General features: G+C 38.3%; 2 long non-coding RNA genes across 36 annotated transcripts in view; one reads left to right on the top strand and one right to left on the bottom strand.

Annotated features, from left to right (window-relative positions):
• LOC147340119 (uncharacterized) overlaps window positions 1-23,898 on the bottom strand; it is a 571,221-nt gene that overhangs the window by 490,237 nt on the left and 57,086 nt on the right. For 2 of the 35 annotated variants that reach the window (XR_015158957.1, XR_015158949.1), the window contains exon 3: window positions 9,759-10,227. The exons of the other annotated variants lie outside the window; for them this stretch is intronic. This is a non-coding gene — a long non-coding RNA (uncharacterized LOC147340119). The remainder of the gene's footprint in view (window positions 1-9,758; window positions 10,228-23,898) is intronic. 35 annotated transcript variants of the gene reach the window in all.
• LOC147340120 (uncharacterized) lies at window positions 18,033-19,711 on the top strand. The gene is made up of 2 exons (XR_015158775.1): window positions 18,033-18,214; window positions 19,400-19,711. It is a non-coding gene; the product is annotated as an uncharacterized LOC147340120 (long non-coding RNA).

Raw genomic sequence — 23,898 nt, 5'->3', positions numbered from 1 at the left:
GCTCCCTGCTCATCACAACTAGAGAAAGCCCACGCACAACAACAAAGACAACCAAATAAATAAATTAATTAATAAAAAAAATAAACTACAGACCTATATCCCTTTAAGAATAATGATGCAAAAATAGTTAATCAAGTACTATCAAAAAGATTATAAGCATGAACAATTAGTATTTGTTCTGAGAATGCAAGGATGGCTCACCATACAAAATTCAATCAATGTAATACAGGTTAAAAAAAAATCACATGGTAATCTCAATAGTTTGAGGGAAAAAAACAATTGATGCAATTCAACACCATTTCATGACTAAAAAAGAAAAATCACTCAAACAAGCAAGAGAAGAAAAACTTCTTAAGTATGATAAAGGTTATATATGAAACAAAAAAATGATAGATAACATTATACTTAATGGTGAGACACTGAAAAACTTTCACTTAAGATTAGGAACAAGACAAATATGGCAACTTTTGCCACTGGTATTCAATACAGAGTTGGAAGTTCTATCAACAATAGGCCAAGAAATGATAAAAGGCATGTAAGTTGTGAAGAAAGAACCAAAATTATAGCTTTTCAAGTGACATAATCTTACATGTAGAAAATCTTAAATGTCATAAAAAGGCATGAAAGCTAATAAATAAGTTCAGTAAAGTTTTAAAATACAAAATCAAGAAACAAAAATGAGTAGTGTTTCTATATACTAACAACAAATAATTTGAAAAAAATTAGAAAAATAATTCCATTTACAGTAGCATCAAAAATAATGAAATACTTGGGAATAAACAATCTAGTAAACTGAAGACTTATTTGCTGAAAACTATAGAATATTTCTGAAAGAAACTGAGGAAGACACAAATGTATAGAAAGACACTCTGTGGTTAAGATTGGAAGACTAAATATTGTTAAGATGATGATATGACCCAAAGAGATCTACAGATTTAACATAATTATCAAAATACTAATGATTTTTGGTAGAAACAGGAAAACTCATACTAAAATTCATATGAAATCTTAAGAGAAGAGACTGTAGCTAAAATAATGTTGGGAAAGAACAAACTTGGATAACTCAATTAATTCCTAATTTCAAAACTTACAAAAAGTCTATATATTCAAAATAGAATGGTACTGCCATAAAGACAGATATATGTATTAATGGAATATAAAAGAAATTTGAGAAATAAATCCTCTCACATATCGTTAAATGATTTTTGATAAGGCTGTTAAGACCATTAAGTAGGGAAAAGACAGTCTTTTAACCAAATGGTGCTGGGAAAATGGGATATTCACATGCAAAAAAAAAAAAAAAAAACCAAGAAAACGAAGTGGGACTCATATGACATGCATAAATCAACTCAAAATGGATCAAAGTAGTAAATATAAGAATGAAAGTCATAAAACTCCTAGGAGAAAACATGAGGAAATCTTTATGACATTCAGTTCAGTTCAGTTCAGTTCAGTTGCTCAGTTGTGTCCGACTCTTTGCGACCCCATGAATCGCAGGACGCCAGGCCTCCCTGTCTATCACCAACTCCCGGACTTCACTCAGACTCAAGTCCATCGCGTCAGTGATGCCATCCAGCCATCTCATCCTCTGGCATCCCCTTCTCCTCCTGCCCCCAATCCCTCCCAGCATCAGAGTCTTTTCCAATGAGTCAACTCTTCGCATGAGGTGGCCAAAGTACTGGAGTTTCAGCTTTAGCATCATTCCTTCCAAAGAAATCCCAGGGCTGATCTCCTTCAGAATGGACTGGTTAGATATCCTTGCAGTCCAAGGGACTCTCAAGAGTCTTCTCCAACACCACAGTTCAAAAGCATCAATTCTTCGGCGCTTAGCCTTCTTCACAGTCCACCTGGGTTTGGTAAAGATTAACTTGAATATGACACTCAAAGCAAGCTAAAAATAAAAGTAAATTGGACTAAGTCATGGTTAACAACTATTGTGAAGCAAAGGATAGTATCAAGAGAGTGAAAAGATAACTCACAGAATGGGATAAAATGTTTGCAAATCATATATACCTGATAAGAAACTAATATCCAGAAGATATAAAGAATACCTACAACTCGCCAACAGCAACAAAAAAGGACCAACGAACAACTGGACAAAGGATTTCTACAGTCATTTCTCCAAAGAATATATACAAAGGTTTATTAAGCACATGAAAAGATGTTAAACATCAATAGTCATTAAGGAAATGCAAATCAAAACTACAATGAAATACCACCTCACACCCATTGTGATGCTTATTATCAAAAAATGAAAATTGCAAGTAGTGGTAAGGTTGTAGAGAAACTGGAACTCTTAGTGTTGATGGTAGAAATGTAAAATGATGCAACCACTATAGAAAACAGTTTGGAAGTTCCCCAAGATAATTTAATTTTTAAAGTTTTTATTTATCTAAGAGAAAATAATTTGTTAAAAATAGTAATAGCAACAATATATGTGATGTGATTATATATGCATATATACATCACTCAATATATGTATATATAGTTACATATGCTTATGGGTAAGTAAAATTGATTGACTGCAATTATACAAGTGACTGGAGGGAACAGGAATCATCCAAAGGAATAGAAATCAAATAAAGTTTATTCTCAGACCACAAAGGAGTAAAACCAAACAGAAAGAAAAAAAGAAAATTTCCAAACACTTGGAGGTTAACCAACACATTTTTAAATAGCACATGGGTCGAACAAGAAATCTCAATAGAAATCAAAGATATTTTGAACTAAAAGAAAAAACAACTTATCAAAATATGTGGGATGCCAGGAAGGAAATTTATAGCATTGACTTCATATGTTAGAAAGAAGATAGATAACAAGTCAATCATTATGTTTCCATTTTAAGACACTAGGAAAAGAATAGCAAATTAAACCCAAAGTAAGAAGAAAAAAGATAATAAAACCCAGAGCAGAAATCAATGGTAATTAAAGAAGAAATCAAGAGAATAAAAAATTCACTAAACCAAAATCCGATCATTTAAAGGATTGATAAAATTGATAGTTACTCTGCCAAGAGAGGATACAAATTACTGTAGCAAAGATCAAAGAAAGGACATTACCATAGAACTTATGGCTCTTAAAAGAGCAATGAAAGAATACAATGAACCACACTATGCTCATGAATTTGATAACATAGATGAACTGCACCAATCCACTGAAAGACATGCGCGTGATGCTAAGTCATTTTGTGTTCTATTCTTTGCGACCCCATGGATTGTAGCCCACTAGGCTCCTCTGTCCATGGGATTCTCCAGGCAAGAATACTGGAGTGGGCTGCCATACCCTCCTCCAGGGGATCCTCCTGATCCAGGGATCGAACCCATGTCTCTTCAGTCTCCTGCACTGGCAGGCAGGTTCATTACCACTAATGCCACCTGGGAAACCCCTACAATCTGCCAAACCTACATAAGATGAAACCAACAGTTTGAATAGGCCCACATCAAATTTAAAATTGAATCAATAGTTAATAATATGAACCACTGTTCTTCATCTCCAGGAAGAGATTCCAAAGCACTATTTTTAAATGTCTGTGATACAAACACCACAGTGAAGATGAGTGTTTATGTGAGGCCAGTCAGGAACCCAGGGATTCTTCTTTAGCTTTAACAGGATTTGAGTTTGATAACTATGTACCAACATTCCAGGCTTGATTCTCTTATGGAACTAGACAGAAAATAATAGAGGTTAAATGGCAAAACAAACAACCAAAAAACGTTTTGAATGTCAAATAGTTAGAGCGTCACACACAAGTTGAAAGCAACACTTATTATAGTCTCACCATATAAAAGAAGTTGGTAGCTCTTGAGCATCAATTATAAGAGAGTACAATTACTTTTATTTATTGAGAGAGATTTTATCCTATTAACATTGGAAATTAACGGAGTGAACACTCAATTTATGTACTGTTCTCTATTAGCAAAACTCCTGGCTCATCAACTCTTGTATGAGGATGGAAGCTGGGATAGAATTCTTAACGTATGGTAAATTTTAGAACCTCAAATGGAAAGAGAATTAGTTTAGCCTGCAGAGTTATATGCCACCAATTTCAACACAGGGGAGACATTTTCAAGATGGATACTTGATTGGTAACAGTATGATTCTACAAGTTAATATCTCAAGCAAGCAGGATTAATAATCCCAATGGCAACAACTGTCTGTTTTGTATACTGGGCAAGCATTACAGTTTAAACAAATGCCATTTGAATGTTTTGGATCTCCTGTTTGTTTTGGAGGTCTTTCTCTCTCTCTCTCTCTCTTTTTTTTTTTTGGCTGCAATGAGCAACATGCAGGATCTTAGTTCTCTGACCAGGACCCACACTCCCTGCAGTGGAAATAAGGAGTCTTAAGTCTTAATCAATGGACTGCCAGGTAAGTCCTTGAATCTCCTATTTGTTTTGGAAGGACATGATTGTGACTTTAGAAATGATCATCCCATTTTCTGTTACTGATCACAGCAATTATGCCTCCCAGTTCAAAAAGATATGGCATCAGGGGCTCTCAAAGCCTTGTGAAACAGAGTAATGCCAAATAATGAGGCTTAAAAAATAATTTAAGAAGCTTGTCCTCCTCAACAAGGAGATGAAACCAGTCAATCCTAAAGGAAATCAACCCTGAATATTCATTGCAAAGACTGATGCTGAAGCTGAAGCTTTAATAGTTTGGCCACCTGATGCAAAGAGCCGACTCATTGGAAAAGCCCCTGATGCTTGGAAAGATGGAAGGCAAAAGGAGCAGGGGACAGCAGAGGATGAGATGGTTAGATAGCACCACTGACTCAATGGTCATGATTTTGAACAAACTCTGGGAGATAATGAATGACAGGGAAGCCTGGCATGCTGCAGTCCACAGGGTTGCAAAGAGTTGGACATGACTGAGTGACTGAACAACAACAATCCTCCTCTACCCATCTCTTTGCCTGATTTGAATATTTCTTTTACTAGCCTGCCTTAATTATTCAACTGATAATAATTTGAATTTAAAGGACTATTTTCTTGATGGCCATATGAAAATGAATATTTAGTACATAGAGGGGATAATATAGAAACTGCCATACAATAGGAGTCCAATAAATATTTGCTGAATGGAGTGTTGAAATGGTAATACTCTTAAGCTTACTAGTTTGGATTACGTGTTGACCTCAAAATTCTAAAAAAATATCCTGTGAGGATAGGACCCAAAGAAGAGGGATGTCATAAAGCAGGGCAGGATGTGGACGAGAAAGTAAAGCATCTACCAGAATTAAATTTCGAAAAGGGAGGAAACTTGGCTGACTGTCTCACAGATAACTAGTGCCAAGAACACTACATGGCAACCAACAAAGCATTTAGTATTTTTAGTGTAAGAGAGTAAAGGCCAAATTCACTCAGAAAACATTGCTTGAAATCGAAGTTATCTTGCTTTGTGTTGTTAACAAGTATTTTCTTTTCAGATCTAGAATTGTTGACCAACTAGTGCTTTACACATGCTCCACTCTGTCTTGAAAAGAGCTTATTGACAATCCCTAGAAAGAAGACAGCCAATCAGTTTCCAGATTATTCTTTGATGCTTCTAGAAAAGTCAGAATGATATCCTACAAAGAGTTCAGTATTCAGTTTCTTTAATATCCACTAGAGAAAAAAAAAAAAAAGAAAATGTCCAAGTTGAAAAGTAAAATTCAAAATACATAGGCAATTCCTGACAGAATCAATACAAAAGAAGTTCAATCAGCATATAAAGTTACATTACCTATTAATTATAAAGCATGACAAAATAATATAATGATTAGATTATTTTGCCTATAAAATTAGCAAATATTTTATTGCTCCTGTGGTAGATGATGAATGAGAAAGATGATGAAATGTCTCATTTGCTGATCATTGATACAAACTCTCTGAAAGGCAATTCAACAATATGTCATCAAAAGACTTAAAAAATGTATGTTCCCTTTGAAAAAAATAATATATGTACCCTTTGATTAAGAAATTTAAAATCTGGCTATTTAGTCTTAGAGGATAATAATTAACATGCACAAACTTTAGCTATAAGTTTGTTCATCATAATAACATTAAATTAAAATAATAATAAATTAAATATTAAAAATAGCAGGCTATGTAAGAGTACATAGGAATAGATTTTCTTAATGCAAAAATCTAGCTTGTATTACAGAAAAATATCAAGAAGCATCAAATACAATGCAAATAGTGTGTGTGTGCAGTGTTAGTGATGGGCAATATGGAAAATTATTACAGAGATTTAAAATTGGAGAGTAGTCCAAAGGCTTGGCAGGAAATTATTCCCTTTCTGTTAAGAAAAATAAGAATAGATATGGCATCAACAACATGGAAAGACAACCCACAGAATGAGAGAAAATATCTGCAAATGATATGACCAATAAAAGATTAATATCCAAAAGATACAAAGAGCTCACACAATTCAATACTGAAAAAAAAAAAAACAATCAAAAAATGAGCAGAAGACCTAAACAAACATTTATCCAAAGACATAAAGATGGCCAAGAGGCACATGGAAAAATGCTCAACATCAGTAATTATTACAGAAATGCAAATCAAAACCACAATCAGATACACCTCACACAAGTCAGAATGTCTACCATAAAAAGTCTACAAATAATAAATGCTGGAGATGATGTGCAGAAAAGGGTATACCGCTGTTGATAGGAATGTAAATTGGTACAGCCACTGTGGTGAACAGTAGGAGGTTCCCCAAAAAACTAAAAACTAGATGAGCCATCATATGATCCTGCCATCCCACCCCAGGCATATATCCAGAAAAGATGAAAATTCTAATTTGAAAAGATAGATGCAATCCAATGTTTGTAGCAGCACTATTTATAATAGCCAAGACATGGAAATAAGCCAAGTGCCCACCAACAGATCATTGGCTTAAGAAGATATAATGTGTATATGTGTGTGTGTGTCTGTGTGTACACACACAATGGAACAGTACTCAGACATAAAAAAAAAATGAAATAATGCTATGTGCAGCAACATGGATGGACCTAGAGAAGTAAGACAGAGAAAGACAAATGTTGTATGATGTCACTTATATGTGTAATCTAAAAAAATGATATAACTGAATTTATATACAAAGCAGAAACAGACTCACAGACACAAAAAATAAATTAATAGTTAAAAAAGGGGAAAGGTGGGGGAGGAATAAGTCAGGAGTATGTGGTTAATAGATGCAAACTACTGTACATAGCATAGATAAGCAACAAGGACCTTATTATAGCACAGGGAACTATTTTTAATAGCTTGTAATAACCTATCACTTCACTTCAATAACCTATAATGGAATATAATCAGAAAAAAAAACTGAAGAATTACTATGGTGTACACCTAAAACTATCACAATATCATAAATTAAACTATACTTCAATTAAAAAAGAAAAAAGAACTGGTCAAATATTTCTGTTTTCTCCTAAGGCCTGAGGAGCTCATTCCTGGAATAGTCAGTCTGCTGGCTGTGTTGTGGAGTGCTTCAGGTATTAGCTCAATTAATCCTAACAATTATGAATGTACATCTGCTATCATCTGTATTTTACAGCTAAGGAAACAAAGACATCAAAGTTCACACAGCTAAGAAGGGACAGAACTGTCCCTTTTGAGGAAACTGAACACAGAGTAGAGGACATACATGTATATATAAGTTCTGGGAATGGTGATTCCTGAGTGTAGGGTAGGTGGGGGAGACTGGCTCATGAATTCAGATGGTGTTTTCGTACTGAGACGTAGACTCTGTGTGTCAACCTTAACAATGCAGAGAGGCAGAGAGTTTATAATAGATTGTCATTTGGGTTAGTAACCAGTGTTATCTTTCTACTGGTTATGTATTATTTTCTGAAAAGTAAAATTTTAAATGTACCCCTGTGCTCAAGTCATGTCTGACTGACTCTTTGTGTCCCCATGGAATGTAGCCTGCCAGGCTCCTTTGTCCATTGGATTCTCCAGGCAAGAATACTCCAGGGGATCTTCCTGACCCAGGGATGGAACCTACATCTCTTGAGTCTCCTGCATTGGCAGGTGGATTCTTTACCACTGGCACCACCTGGGAAGCCCCAAATGACCCTCTCAGAGTGCCTTACTGGGATTAGTGCTACCTTGTGGGAGAGCAGGGCAAGGAACAACATACTTAAACAAACGCAATTTATGGGAAAATACAAATATTCCTAGGAAGCCCCTATGTGCCAGATTATATGCATACTTTATTTCATTTAATCCTCAAAAATAAAAACAAAAAAGAGAAAGTTAAAAAGAAAACCTTATGAAATAAGGATAATTAGCATCACTGGACACTTAAAAGGTTCATTTTATCCCATAAATATTATGACATTTTTCCAATGCTAAAGTGCTAACAGATGGTGGAGTTAGAATTGCTCTCTGAAAAACAAACATCAGAATGAATGACAGAACCAAAATTTCCACCAACTGATGAATGGATAAACAATATGTGGTATATCCACATAATGGAATATTATTTGACAATTAAAAGGAATGAAGTACTGACTTATGCTAAAATATGAATGAACCTTTAAAATATTATACTAAGTGAAAGAAGCCAGTGCATTCAATCAAATGTCCAGAACAGACAAATCTGTAGATACAGAAAGTGGACTCATGGCTGTCAGGGGCTATGAGAAGTGGAGAATGTGGAGGGGCTGCTAATGACCACAGTTTCTCATTGAGGTGGTAAAGATGTTCTGGAATCAGATAATTTTGATGACTGCAGAACCTTGCAGATATACATTGAATATACAAAAAAAATGCTCAATTGTCTACTTTAAAATGGTGAATTTTGATACCTTATGAATTGTATCTCAATAATAAAAATGACAATGAGGTTGTGTTGGGTTGCTGATTCGAAATTTTATATTTTCCAAATTTTCTCTAATGTGGTTAACTATCTTTCAAAATGAAAAAGAAAAAAAAATAATCAGACATAGGTCTAAAAAGAATCAGCAGCATTAATAACAGTCATATCATAAATTACCAGATTTGTTTCCAACAAACTAAAGAAGGGATCATTATTAGACAGGAAATAAGTTTGTGAGCAGCTGTTCTCATTATTATGGCAACCTGCAGCTGTTTTCATTATTACAGCAACCCGCAGGTCCTGACCTTCCTGAGATGCAGCACCCAATAAAACTTCCCAAATCCATCCTGAGAAAATGTCTTCAGTCCCTCAAATGCCCTCGTAACAGAATCACAGTTGATAGGCCTGCTCTCCCTGAAGACAAGTGCCTCAACTTCTGATTAAGCTGAGGGCAATGAGAAGAGTAAGTTGGGATATGCTTTTGACTTAGTGAGTTGAGCAACAGTGGGGCTGCAGACCCTTGAATATCATATGGCCCAGCACTGACTAGCACGGGGAACTTGGACAACTTACCTGACTTCTCTGAACTTCTATTTGCTCACCTGTTGCCTGGGGCTCAGTTGTCACAAGGACTCAGGAATACATTAGCATGCAAAGTGCTTAGCACTGTGCCAGGCCCCAAACCAGTGCTTAATGAATATGACTGGTTCCATTATGGACCTTTTTTTAGGTACGGTTGACTTACCTACTTTGTATATAGGAGTGTGTATCTGTTAAGCTCAAATTGATCCCTCCCATCTTTTTCCCTTTGGTAACCATAAGTTTGTTTTCTAGGTCTGTGAGTTTGTTTCTCTTTTATAAACAAACTCATTTGTATCATTTTTGATTCTACATATAAATCATATCATATGATATTTGTCTTTCTTAGTATGACTTACTTTACTTACTATGATAATCTCTAGGTCCATCCATGCTGCTGCAAATGTCATTATTTCATTTTTTGTGGCTGAGTAATATTCCACTGTGTAATATACATCCCACATCTTCTTTATCCATTCCTCTGTCAATGGACATTTAGGTTGCTTCCATGTCTTGGTTATTGTAAAGAGTGCTTCAGTGAACACCAGGGTGCATATACCCTTTTGAGCCATGTTTTCCCGCTGAATATATGCCTAGGAGTGGGATTGCTGGATCACGTGGTAGCTCTATTTTTAACTTTTTTAAGGAACCTCCAAACTGTTTTCCACAGTGGTGGCACCGATTTACATTCTTATCAATGTAGGAGGGCTCCCTTTTCTCCACACCCTTTCCAGTATTTACTATTTGTAGACTTCTTGATGATGGCCATTAAGGTCTTTTATCATTTCTTCCATTCCTTTGACAATCGTGTATTGATTACCAACTCTGTGCAGGGCACTGGGAATACAGTAGAAAACAGAACATAAGAACCACAGCACTTCTTAGTAGGGATACACACAAAAACAAGATTTTAAAATAATATAGGTAGTATGAAAGTAAAAGTGAAAGTCGCTCAGTCGTGTCTGACTCTTTGCAACCCCATAGACTATACAGTCCATGGAATTCTCCAGGACAGAATACTGGAGTGGGTAGCCTTTCCCTTCTCCAGGGGATCTTCTTAACCCAGGGATCGAACCCAGGTCTCCCTCATTGCAGGTGGATTCTTTACCAACTGAGCTGTCAGGGAAGCCCTAATGGGTAGTAATTAGCACTAAAAAGAAAAAAAAAAAAGCAGAGAGGGAGCCATGACATGTTAGTGTGGAGTTGACTTTGTAGTTAGGGTGGCCAGGGAAGGTCTCATGAGATGGGGCTTTGGAATAGAGACAGGATGAAAGGGATCAAGAAGCCAGGCAGGCATCGGGCAGAAGAGCATTTCAGGTAAAGCAAAAGCCAAGGTCCTGAGTTTAGGAGCTTGCCTGGAACGTCTGAGGAAAAATGAGGAAGCTGCCTTGTTGACGTCAGACTGAAGGGGGTAGGGAAGAGGTGGGGGGTCTTTTCAGGGACAAGAACTCAGGAGTTCAGACCAGAAATGAGCTTAGACCAGGTTGGTGACAGTGGAGATGCTGATGAGTGGTCAGGTGCTGGGTGCCTGGTGAAGGCAGAGCTGAAAGGGCATCCTGATGGAACAGACTGAGCGAGAGATGGTTAAAAGCCAAGGCTCTATGCTCATCTGAATCCACTACAGGCTTGGAAATAATGACCCACTCATGGCAGGCACTTCAAAAATATTGAACACTCTCAGAGTTGGAAGATTCCTTAAAGCCCTCTAGTTAAGCCGTGTTGTTAGCCCTTGATTTTTCTCATTATCAACCACTACTAGCTGGGTTTAGCCTAATTATACTCCATCAAATGTGAGAAGAAAGCACTGCTTCTCAAAGCAATCGATTCTACCCTTAAACAGTTCTTAGCATGTGTGTAACCTCTCTGAGGCGTTACAAATAAATAAATACAAATAGGACTATATGTAGGTCCATTTCACCTTTCCAGCTTTAAAAGTTTTTTTTTTTTTGGTTTCTGTGCTGCACAGAATCGGACACAACTGAAGCCACTTAGCACACATGCATGCTGCCATGGAATAAAAGCCTGCTTCACATTAAATACTGTCACGTGTACACGAAAATAACAAACCTTTTAAGATTTCATCCAAAGCACTGACATAAATGAAGAGGAAAGTACTGAACACAGCGGTGGCCTGTGGAAATGCCTCCAGGGTGTTTTTCTGCTTCAGCTGGGCCAAATCGTTTTTTAGCAATGTTTTAGCCACAATAAACCAGCCAGTTATAGAGTCACCTACATATATGATAATTTAGCTATAGTTTTCCTATCTTTTTTCCCCTAGGAGGAGAAAATATTCTAATACTTTCTTGAAATCCAAATATAGTATATATTCTGCATTTTATTGGCTACTTAGTCTTTCAAAAACTTTTGACTTTTCATAATTTATTCTTAGTAAACCAATGCAAGATACTTGTGATTAGGGTTCACTTTTAAAAGCCCAGTAATTTAAAATCCTATTATTTATCCACAATAATGCCTGTCTGTCTACTGGCATTACTCTAACAAGTCTATAGAAATGTTTAATTTCTTCTCTTTCCCAGAATGAAAACTGGAAATGTATGTATACATATCCAGTCTTTCAGCAAATTTCCACATCTTTCTAATACTCCAGAGAACTTTAAAACTTTTTTCATAATGTCATTACATATTACTCTATGAAGCAACATTTTTTATAGACAAATTTGATTTTTGGAGTAATTCTCACACTTAGTTCTTAGGGGCATTTTTAATCTGATAGGTTGGTGGCAGAACACTGGGAGAGGAAACGGCAGGCTGACCACCCAGGCTTTACCATCAGTGGCTCAGTGGTAAAGGATCTGCCTGCCAAAGCAGGAGATTCAGGTTTGATCCCTGATCGGGAAGATCCCACATGCTGTGCAGCAACTAAGTCCCGTGCACCGCAACTATGGAGCCAGAGCTCTTCTAGAGCCCGAGAGCCGCAACTCCCGAAGTCTATGTGCTCTACAGCCTGTGCTCCACAAGAGAAGCCACTGCAATGAGAAGCCTGCATACTGCAACGAAGAGGAGCCCTGGCTCACCACACCTAGAGAAAAGCTTGCCCGACAACGAAGAACCAGCACAGCCCCAAATAATAAAACAACGAAAAAGAAAAAGGAAACTGTATCTGGAAAGAACCAGCGAGTCCTCTAAAAACATAATCCTCCTTCAGTTCAGTTCAGTTCAGTCACTCAGTTGTGTCCGAATCTGCAACCCCATGAATCGCAGCACACCAGGCCTCCCTGTCCATCACTAACTCCCGGAGTTCACTCAAACTCACGTCCATCAAGTCGGTGATGCCATCCAGCCATCTCATCCTCTGTCGTTCCCTTCTCCTCCTGCCCCCAATCCCTCCCAGCATCAGAGTCTTTTCCAATGAGTCAACTCTTCGCATGAGGTGGCCAAAGTACTGGAGTTTCAGCTTTAGCATCATTCCTTCCAAAGAAATCCCAGGGCTGATCTCCTTCAGAATGGATTGGTTGGATCTCCTTGCAGTCCAAGGGACTCTCAAGAGTCTTCTCCAACACCACAGCTCAAAAGCATCAATTCTTTGGCGCTCAGCCTTCTTCACAGTCCAACTCTCCTGAACCGGGAACTACTCTCCTTGAAACACTTTACCAACTCATGGTCTGGAATTTTTCTTTAATTCATATGTTTGTTCATCAATTTTTGTTTAAAAAAATCATTCTACATGGTGGGCAAAAATAAAACCTCAAGTAACCTGAGATGAGGTATTTATTTTTTTAAATTCTGTGATATATTATCATAACTTCAGCCATCTCTTTTCTTATTCTACTTACTGCAAATATAATTCAGAAGTGATTTATTCTTAGCCTTCAGATTTCTTTCTCAAGCCTCTATTTCCTATAGATTTAAATTGACGTGATGCTCTTCTTATGGTTTCACTCCTTTTTATTTGCTCTATTATACTTTCTACATATAATCTTGAGGCTATGAATCTTCTTTATATACAACAATAATGTTTCTTTAAAAAAAATCAACAGATACAACTTCCTAAGTGATGTAGTAAGAAGCATTTGGGAAATGGTTTCTTTCCTCTTAAAATTCATTTATAATGCATTTGGCAGCTAGAATTGCTTTAAAACAGATGAAGCTTTCCTTCTATAATTTTAGGACAGGCATGGAAATGCATATAATCTTTAGAGAGCCAACATTTTGAGATGAAACACCCACTGAGTACAGTAAGCACATACAAACCTTTGAAAGTTGTGAACTTTCTAGGATGCGAAGATGAATGAAAAATAAAAGAGCTACTACCTAGACATCACTGGATCATTTTTGAAAGAGGGTAGATAGAATTGAATCCAGCAAGGAACCAGAACCTGTGCCATCAATGTCAGGCCTGTGTAACATTGCAGCTTGCATTCTGTCTCCTATTGCCAATAATCCTTCCAGCTCTACCATCTCCCACCCCTCTCCCTCCTCCACTCAGTAACTCTTCTTTTCTGTTTACTTGATATCAACCCCTGTATGTCAGCTGTTGTACTGTACTACTCTACTTTTCAAGGTACTATACTGTAAGATTAAAAATGTCTTATCTTTTGTTTTCATTTTTTATGTATTATATTTGTGTGATAGAATGCTCAAACTACCCCGCAATTGCACTCATCTCACATGCTAGTAAAGTAATGCTCAAAATTCTCCAAGCCAGGCTTCAACAGTACATGAACCATGAACTTCCAGATGTTCAAGCTGGATTTAGAAAAGACAGAGGAACCAGATATCAAATTGCCAACATCTGTTGGATCATCAAAAAAGCAAGAGAGTTACAGAAAAACATCTACTTCTGCTTTATTGACTATGCCAAAGCCTTTGTGTGGAACATAACAAACCCTGGAAAATTCTTAAAGAGATGGGAATACCAGACCACCTGACCTGCCTCCTGAGAAATCTGTATGCAGGTCAAGAAGCAACAGTTAGACCTGGACATGAAACAACAGACTGCTTCCAAATAGGAAAAGGAGTACATCAAGGCTGTATATTGTCACCCTGTTTATTTAACTTATATGCAGAGTACATTAAGAGAAACCCTGAGCTGGAAGAAGCACAAGCTGGAATCAAGATTGCTGGGAGAAATATCAATAACCTCAGATATGCAGATGACACCACCCTTATGGCAGAAAGTGAAGAGGAACTCAAAAGCCTCTTGATGAAAGTGAAAGTGGAGAGTGAAAAAGTTGGCTTAAAGCTCAACATTCAGAAAACAAAGATCATGGCATCTGGTCCCATCACTTCATGGGAAATAGATGGGGAAACAATGGAAACAGTGTCAGACTTTATTTTGGGGGGCTCCAAAATCACTGCAGATGGTGACTGTAGCCATGAAATTAAAAGACACTTACTCCTTGGAAGGAAAGTTATGACCAACCTAGATAGCATATTCAAAAGCAGATACATTACTTTGCCAACAAAGGTTCGTCTAGTCAAGGCTATGGTTTTTCGAGTAGTCATGTATGGACGTGAGAGTTGGACTATAAAGAAAGCCGAGTGCCGAAGAACTGATGCTTTTCAAGTGTGGTGTTGGAGAAGACTCTTGAGCGTCCCTTGAACTGCAAGGAGATCTAACCAGTCCATCCTAAAGGAAATCAGTCCTGAATATTCATTGGAAGGACTGATGCTGAAGCTGAAGCTCCAATACTTGGGCCACCTGGTGGGAAGAACTGACTCATTGGAAAAGACCCTGATGCTGGGTAAGATTTGAAGGCAGGAGGAGAAGGGGACAACAGAGGATAAGAAGTTTGGATGGCATCACCGACTCAATGGACATGAGTTTGAGTAAACTCTGGGAGTTGGCGATGGACAGGGAGGCCTGGCATGTTGCAGTCCATGGGGTCACCAAGAGTCGGACACGACTGAGTGATTGAACTGAACTGAACTGTGTGAGAAGTATTATAAACCTATTAAGTACTGTACTTTATAGATGATTGGTTTAGCTGGGTACATAGGCTAACTTTGTTGGACTTAACGAAAAAATTGGACTTACAAATGCACTTGTGGAACAGGAACTCATTTGTATGTAGGGGACTACTGTAATAATGACTGAAGAAGTCCTTTATCATACCAGGTTCTACTATGAAGAAAAAGATGGGAGAGCTCAACATTGCCTCAAAAGGTAGGATACCCAGGATACAGTGTCTTTTATACCTGTAGACATCTTTCTTCTGATACAATATTCCTTTTTGGAAGCCAACCACATCACATCAACCAACCCTAGGGCCACACAGTTCCTCTAGGCAGCCTCACTAGTCACACAGCCTCTAGCTATGTCCATACCCTGGATCTCTCAGCACTAGTTTTCCTGTTCCCCTTCCATTTTGGGGGCATTACTTTTGGAGTCTAATTTCTGGCTTAAATTAAGATCCTTGATTTTCTATCCTTTCACTCAGGAACTCTCCCCTATGTCGTCAACCACTTAAGTCCATACTTTCTTCTTTGGAAGGCAAAGGGGTGACAAAGGGAAAATGAGAAAGACTGTGCTTTGATTTTGCCTGATTTCATGATTCTCATGCTGCCCTCATCACAGATGGCTCGAAATATAGGTGTGGGGCTCTCTCGTCATCATTACAAGCCCTCAGTTAAGTCAAAGACCTGTTTTCCCTTTCTAGGAAATAGAATCTGAAGTTTTTGATGGGAGCATCCATAGCAAGGATTTTAGATGTGAACCACAAGAAAGCTAAAGGCATGAAGATGCATTACTGTTGTTTGGAGGTCTTTAGATAAAATGAAAGCTGCTCTGATGAGTCCTTCTCAGAGGTTGTTGGTGGGCCCCAGAGCCCAGGCAACATAAGGTGACTTGAAATTAGGGGCTTGACAGTGGGTGCTGTAGGGGCTTGACAGTGGGTGCTGATGAATCAATTTCAACAGGGTTCCTGTGCAATGTCCTGGCCATTTGCTGTACTATGATTCACTCCAACTAGACAGTTTGTTTAAGGGCCTATCTCTTCCTCCAAAGCTCCTCTTATTTCTCATGGATTTTCTTCCATTACTTCTTGTATCCCTCAATTCCTAGGAACTCCTAAAACCTGAAGCAGGAAGCCTCACCATTTCCCAGTCCTAATCCCTCAAATAGATCATTTTATTAACTATGGGTCATTATGAAAACGAAAATACACTCTTGGCATTTATCAAGTGTCTCAATGAATTTAATGAAGTTCTTCTTTAATTTAAGAAGATACAAATTGTCTTTTCAGAAAGAGTCAGAGATTGTTTTGCTTCATGCAATGTGGCACTCTGGTGCTGCTAGGGACAGACTGTATAACATTTTCCATGAGAATAACAACCTGTTTTCTTTTTTAGACAACTGGTTCTCAACCTGTCTGCTCATAGGAATCACCTGGGAATCTTAGAAAACACTGATGTCTGAGTCTCTTCTCCAGACTGATATAATTGATCTGGAATAAGGCCAGGGTTTTGGCTTTTAAAAGCTTGAGTATGCAGTCAAGATACACACCATTGGTCTACTCCATTTTTATCTGACTCCTTTGAATCATGGAAAAACCCTCTGTCTCATAACCTATTTAGCCTGTATTGTAAGACAAATTTTACCCTATGATACAGCTGTTATTGCTTTGATTTGATAATTCCAAACAGCAATTTTTCAATGCCTTTTTGATTTCTTACAACAGATATTCAGAGAAATGCTTGAGGGCATCAGATTTGCCTTAAGAAAAAAAAAAAAAAGGCTTCAGCATTTTTTCACCTCCATGGAACAGAAGGAAGTCCAAAGATAGATATGTCTATTACCTTGTGGTGATGATTTCACAGTATAACCTGTCTCCAAACTAAAATAGTATATATTAAATATCTGCAGCTTTGTATACCAATTATACTCAAAGCTGTTTTTAAAAAATGTATCTCAGCTTATGAACCAAGAGAGTTCTCCAGAATGATTTACTTTATGCCTATTAGCAAGAAAAAATGGCTGTAGGATGGACATTTTATATACAGAATTACAATGCTACTATTTATGAAACACCTATTTAAAATTTTTTCAAATGTTCAAAGAAGCTAAGTGGGAAATACTTTTAATATTTTAATGTCAATCTCTCCACCAAGTCTTGATTCTAAACTTCACAGGTGATCTTCTGATAGTCTCTCACAGATATTAAGGAAGAGAATGCCTTACATTTTTCCTTGAAGTCATACATCATAAAAATGTCTTAGATCATATTCAAGACTAATATATAATATCACTCCTCTAATATTTGGTCCCCAGTTTGGAAATATCTGTATCTCCTAGAACCTTAGAACTACTGAGTTAGAAACTTGGCATGTGGCACCCAGCCAATTATGTTTTAATAAACCCATGATTTAGATACATACTAAAGTTGAAATCTCACTGATATACATGCTAAAGTTTGAAAATCACTGATATATTTGCACTCCTACTCCAGAGAACTTTTCAACTTGATTCGGCCAAAGAAAACTTTGGGAATTAGTTTCTGGTTGTCCCAAACCAGGATCCTACAGACTTATTAAACAAACAAACACATAAACAAGAAACACCCTAAAGGAGCCAAGATCACAAGACCATTGTATGGTAAATATTTTTGACTTCCTTTATACTGTTTACTTCTTACTCACTTTACGAATAAATAACCAAGACCTCACCCTTGTTTTTGTTTTAGTATCTGCATGGAATTCTTTTTAAAAGCCAAAAGCAAGAAGGAAGACAGTCCTGACAGCCTGGTCTCTTCTGGGAGCACATATTTGTTCTCTGTCAACATCATGCTTCATTTCATATTCCAGATTCATTATCCTTCCTTGCCCATTAAGAAAAACATCAAGGGACGCTTAATGCTTAAATCTGGTGAGTAATTGTCCTTCTTCCTGATGTTCATGTTCCTGTTTTCTTCTATTTCATGCAATTCCCATCACCCTGATTTCTCTTTGTGATTTTTTAAAAAATATTTTACCTCCTATTATTGGTCACAAGAATAATCTTTCATCTTTCCAGGATTTGCTCTTATATATGATCCTCCGCATGCATACACAGATTCATTAAGTATCCATATTACTTAGATTATGGAGCTTTTTATAAAACTCAAAGACTAACGTTTCATTAAGGATGGGGTGAGAGGAGAATAAAATCCCGTGGAAGCAAAAGATGAGACGGGGAAGATCTGAGGCAAAAAAAAGAAAACACATACAAAGAAAGGAAAATGAAAGTAAAAGGCTGTATCACCAAGCTGGCCACCGCTTCATAAGAAAATGTAGTTGTTTTCTTGATCTCATGGACCATCCTCTAAGAGGCTACATGAAGAATATGTGTGACGAAAAAAATGAGTAGAAATTACCTAAAAAAATCTTGTTTACTGTATCACACTGGTTCAAGTTTAACAGAATATTATTTTTCCAAGCCTCCAAGTATGTTACTGAGCTCCTCCTGGTAACCACTAGAAAAGTGAGATTTGCTCATCCATGATGCAAGACAGTATATAAACCAAGAAGGGGTGGGAAGCACAATGGCTTTTCTGGGTTGTAGCCTTGGGGTGTTTTAGCTGTGGTGGCTCCTGCTCTGAGACCATGGAGAAGCCTAGTATCACCCTGAAAGGCTGACAAAGCTGGCAGTGTTAGGAGATGTATCCATGAAAGTGATAGATGAGGCTATCCAGTAAGAAGGTGGGAAAAATCTTTAAGTAGTGGTTGTGGGGTCATATAGGTCCAGGAGAATCTGGCAAAGTACAAAAACTGGTTGCCCAATTGTACTCCTCTAATCTACTGGCACTCTGAGAGTGAAGGTGAAAAGCCAATCCTTATCAGCTATAATTTCCTGAAAATGTAAATACTTTTATGACTGCTGCTCCGCCTGGCTTTGAAGCTGCAATAGATATTCATCATCTTCTATCCTTACTCCAAATTTCCATCATCAACTGCCAGTTCTCAGTCTCATCTGGGTTGCTTGCCTGGTAGTGTTAGGGGAAGCACACTGACTGAAACCGCCCACTCTGGCCAGGCACCATAGTAACCATTTGTATGAGTTCTTTTATGACAGGAGGTCCTGGTAAGGAACACGGAACTAATAAGCCACCACCAACTAGAAGAGTTCAGGAAAGGCCAAAATGAGACACCACATGTCTGACCACCTCCCAGAATCCTTCTCTCTGGCATCCATCATGGCTGAACAAGGCGTGCACCACCAGGAAGGACTCTGAGTCAGAATGACTGGCTAAAGACAACCTGGAAACTAATCCCATCACCATAAAACCCAAGACTGAGCCATGTGGCAGAGCAGTTCTCCTGGGTTCCCTTACCCTATTGCTCTCTGCCTGGACAGCTCTTACCATTAAAATCTCTTGCTTTGTCAGCACGTGTCTCCTCAGACAATTCATTTCCAAGTGTTAGACAAGAGCCCACTTTCAGGCCCTGAAAGGGGTCCCCTTTCCTGCAACAGTAGGGTGAACCAGAGCTTCATTTCCAAGTGGTATGTGCCATTATTGGCTTTTCACTTATTGAGCTGGTGTTGCTAAAATTGCCCCTTTATACAAATTTATTGGGATGGAAGTATCAAGAGATGCCCCTGGATTCAATGTATACTTGCCTGTGCCCCTATAATGCAGTACTATCTTTGCTCCTTACAGTAATCAAGGTATATTCCATCACCCAGTTAAGGAATCCCTAGCTTGCTTTCCCTCTGATATCTGGAGATCTGAAGTGAAAGGTGGTAATTGCACCTTCCAGTTCAGTGGAATTCTTCATGTGTCCCCATCAGTTTATTCTCCTCTGGGAACTATGCATTCTTACCTGGCAGACCTAAAGACTGCAGAGTAGGTCCATGAGAGTGATGATGAAATGGACCAATACTACATTCTGTATATTAAGCTATTAGGGACAAAGCACCATACATAGTTTGTTGTTTCAGTGTACATATTGCACGTAGGGATGATGCTGCTATCCATGCATCTGGTAACTCATAACTGTTCTGAGTGGGGAGTATTTTGATATAGAGTTCTTCAGCAAGTCCAGTGTGAGGTACAACTTGCAGTAACACTTGGGTCACATGACTTAGACCTGATGATACTAGAGATATTCAGTGTGGTTAATGATACTTCTGAAATCTATGGCCAGTTCAAGAGATGAGTTGCAGAACAGACCCCTGGAGCTCTGACAATAAGCCATATTCTACACCACAAAGAACTGTTCATCTTTAAAAAAAAAAATCAGCTCCTGGTATGCTACCAGACCTATGTAAAGACTGAGCACTTTGATAGCAAGTGGCTAAGAGATCAGAGCTGCTCATCATAAACTGGGTGTTACAAATCCATTGAGTTATAAATTGAAGCAGAGTAAGAAAATGAGGCAGCTTAGGAACTGGATCCAGAATAAATCACGTGAGAAACTGTGATGGACAGAAACTTTATATCCACTCAAAAACTCACATGTTGAACACCTAATTCAAAATGTAGTGGTAGTTTGAAATGGGGCCTTTGGGAGATAATTAAGGTAAGATTATGGGGCTCCCATGACCTGATTAGTGCCCTTTTAAGAAGAAACACCAGAGACCTTGCTCTTTCAGTGTGTGAACATAAAATATATCATGTGAGCACACAGGGAGATAGTGGCCACCTATAAGCCAAGAGAAGGCTTAAATTGAAAGCTACCTTGCTAGTACCCTGACCTTGGAATTTCCAGCCTCCAGGACCATGAGAAATAAATATCTGCTGTTTAAGCCACTCAGTCTGTGATACCGTTATGGCAACCCAAGATGACTAATACACCGAAACAAAATACAAAAGCTTACATGTACAAAAACATAAAATGGTAGAAGCAGAAGTGATCTTTGTGAATTTATCATTTCATTTTATAGGAAACTTGCGGATTTACCCAAGATCACTAAGAGAAAGAGAGAATTCCTAATTTCCTATACCCAACTAATGACTGAATGGGACTCAACCAAGGTCATATTTTAGTTTTCTTTCCATTAAAGTGCAATTTAAAGACAGACTGTGTGTGTGTGTGTGAGGAAATCAGCACACAAAACTGGAGGATGAGGTAGCACATGCACATGAAAACGTGTCTATATGTGGAACAATTATTATGGAAAACTGGAAACTGGCAAACTTATAAAACCAAAGGTGCAACAAAGATGGTAGGATGAGGTGGGTGCAAAAAGGCATCAGGTCAGGACCTACACTCTTGAGTGGAATGTATAAGAAAGAGAAGGTCCACAGGGGAGGACCCCGGCCCTGGGGAGTAAGCATGTCGAACCATAGTCTGGACATCCCAATCCTGGGATCCTGCATGGAGGAGTCTACTACCTCTGCCTGCTGGGAAATCTGCTGAGACAGACTGAAGGCCTGAAGAAGCCTAGACTCAACTTACAAGGAGTGCACGTGTGCTGGCTTGCTTACAATCAGAGTGTATAGAGCCTTGCATTGGCCACTGTGCCTCACTGCACTTCCCAATGCAAGGGAGTGACTATCCCAGGCTTGCTCACGGTACTCCATAGTCTGATGTGAGATCAGGGCAACGATTTGTTCTAGCTATGGAGAAACAGATCAGGGCACTTCAGATGTGACCTGAGGCCATTGTAAGCATGTGCACTGGGCAGGACCACAAGAACACGCAGTGGCTAAGCACTGAATCTCAGGCAGACACGCCACGGGCAAGAGTATACAGCTTTCACAGCAATATGCTCTGGCTCTGCCCACTCTACATTGCAGCTTAGCACTAGCATTGGGGCAGAAAGGTCCTGGGAAAAGTCTGCTACACAACAAGCCCAGATTTCAGACAGCAGGATTTCCATCTCAGTTCCTGCAGGCACAATGCCTTAACTACCAGCCTACTCCATTTTCCCAGCCTTGCGCTATATGTGGACTGAAGAGATCAGAGAATAGGATATGACCCTGGGCTGCTTCTGAGAGGAACTGCAAATGCCTGTAGAGGTGGCACATACTTCCTCTCTGAGTGCTTAAGCCTCACTATCTTCAGCAATCAACTCTGCTGGGGCAGGACACACACTCAAGGGCAATGGAGCCTGATAAAACCTAGTCCTGGGGTTTCTACTCCAACAACTGGGCAACACACTCTGTTCCTGACAGGGTGGTGACGGTCACTGAGCAAAGAGGAAGTCCTGCCTAACATCCAGCACAGGCTCTGGATACTACACATCAACCATACCCCTTATAAAAGGGATAACTGCCAGCACATTCTGAGGAAAGACATGGCTGGCATCCATATGAAAACTGCCCTTGCACCAAAAATACTGGACATGCAGTCTGCACAGGGATGCCTCTACATAAAAACACCCTTTCAAGACCATGGTAGATAATTGTTTCTCCTAAAGTCATAGAGACAGAGCAAGTTAAGTAAAATGAAAAGGAACTACTCCCATTTAAAAGAACAAGAGAAGGAACAGATAATGAAACAGACCTCACCAGCCTAGACAATGGGTTCAAAAAGGAAGTAAAAAAATGTTAAAAGTATTAGGAAAGATTATCAATAGAAATGTAGATCACTGTAACAAGGAACTCAAAATGATAAAGATGAACCAATCAAAAATAGACAATTTAACTGTCAAGATAAAAACCAATCTAGAAGCAATGAACATCAGACTAAATGACACAGAAGAATGAATAAGTAATCTGGAAGATAGAGTAACAGAAATCACCCAATCAGAAAAGCATACAGACAGACAAATTTAAAAACATGAAAGCAACATATGAAACCTATGAGATAATATAAAACATGTCAACCTATGCACTATAGGGGTTCCAGAAGGAGAAGAGACAGAGAGGGGACTGAAAATGTATTTGTGGCTGAAGAAATTGTGGCTGAAAACTTCCTAAACTAAAGAAGAAAATGAATCCAGGAACAGGAAGCAGAGAGGGTCCCAAACAAAGTGAAGTGAAAGAGACCCACACCAGGACATATAATTAAAATGACAAAAGTGAAAGAGATAATTCTAAAGGCAGCAAGAAAAGGAAAACCAAGAATCAGTTACAAGGGAAACTCCACTAAGGTTATCAAATGATTTCTCTGTAGAATCCTTGCAATCTAGAAGGGAGTGGTAAGATATATTCAAAGTGTTGAAAAGGAAAACTTTGCAACCTAGGATATTCCACTCAGCCAGTTTATAATTTAGAATAGAAGAGAGATAAATAATTTCTTAGACAAGCAAAAATTAAAAGAATTCATCAATATTAAACCTACTCTAAAAGAAATATTGAAGAATCTTCTAGAAAAGAAGCAAGAGTCTAGAGAAAATGGAAAAAATCACAATAAGAAAGGTAAATATATAAAAGCACTGAAGATCACTTTAATAAGTCACTACATAGATTAATGTAATTCTAGACATCCTGGAATGTGAAGTCAAGTGGGCCTTAGGAAGCAGCACTTTGAACAAAGCTAGTGGAGGTGATGGAATTCTAGTGGAGCTATTTCAAATCCTGAAAGATGATGCTGTGAAAGTGCTGCACGCAATATACCAGCAAATTTGGAAACCTCAGCAGTGGCCACAGGACTGGAAAAGGTCACTTTTTATCCCAATCCCAA

Source organism: Bos grunniens, chromosome X (genome assembly GCF_055505025.1).
Source record: "Bos grunniens cultivar Pamir isolate PY7600 chromosome X, Bosgru_T2T1.0, whole genome shotgun sequence".
Taxonomy (NCBI): Eukaryota; Metazoa; Chordata; class Mammalia; order Artiodactyla; family Bovidae; genus Bos; species Bos grunniens.
This window is presented reverse-complemented; position numbering and strand designations above follow the sequence as displayed.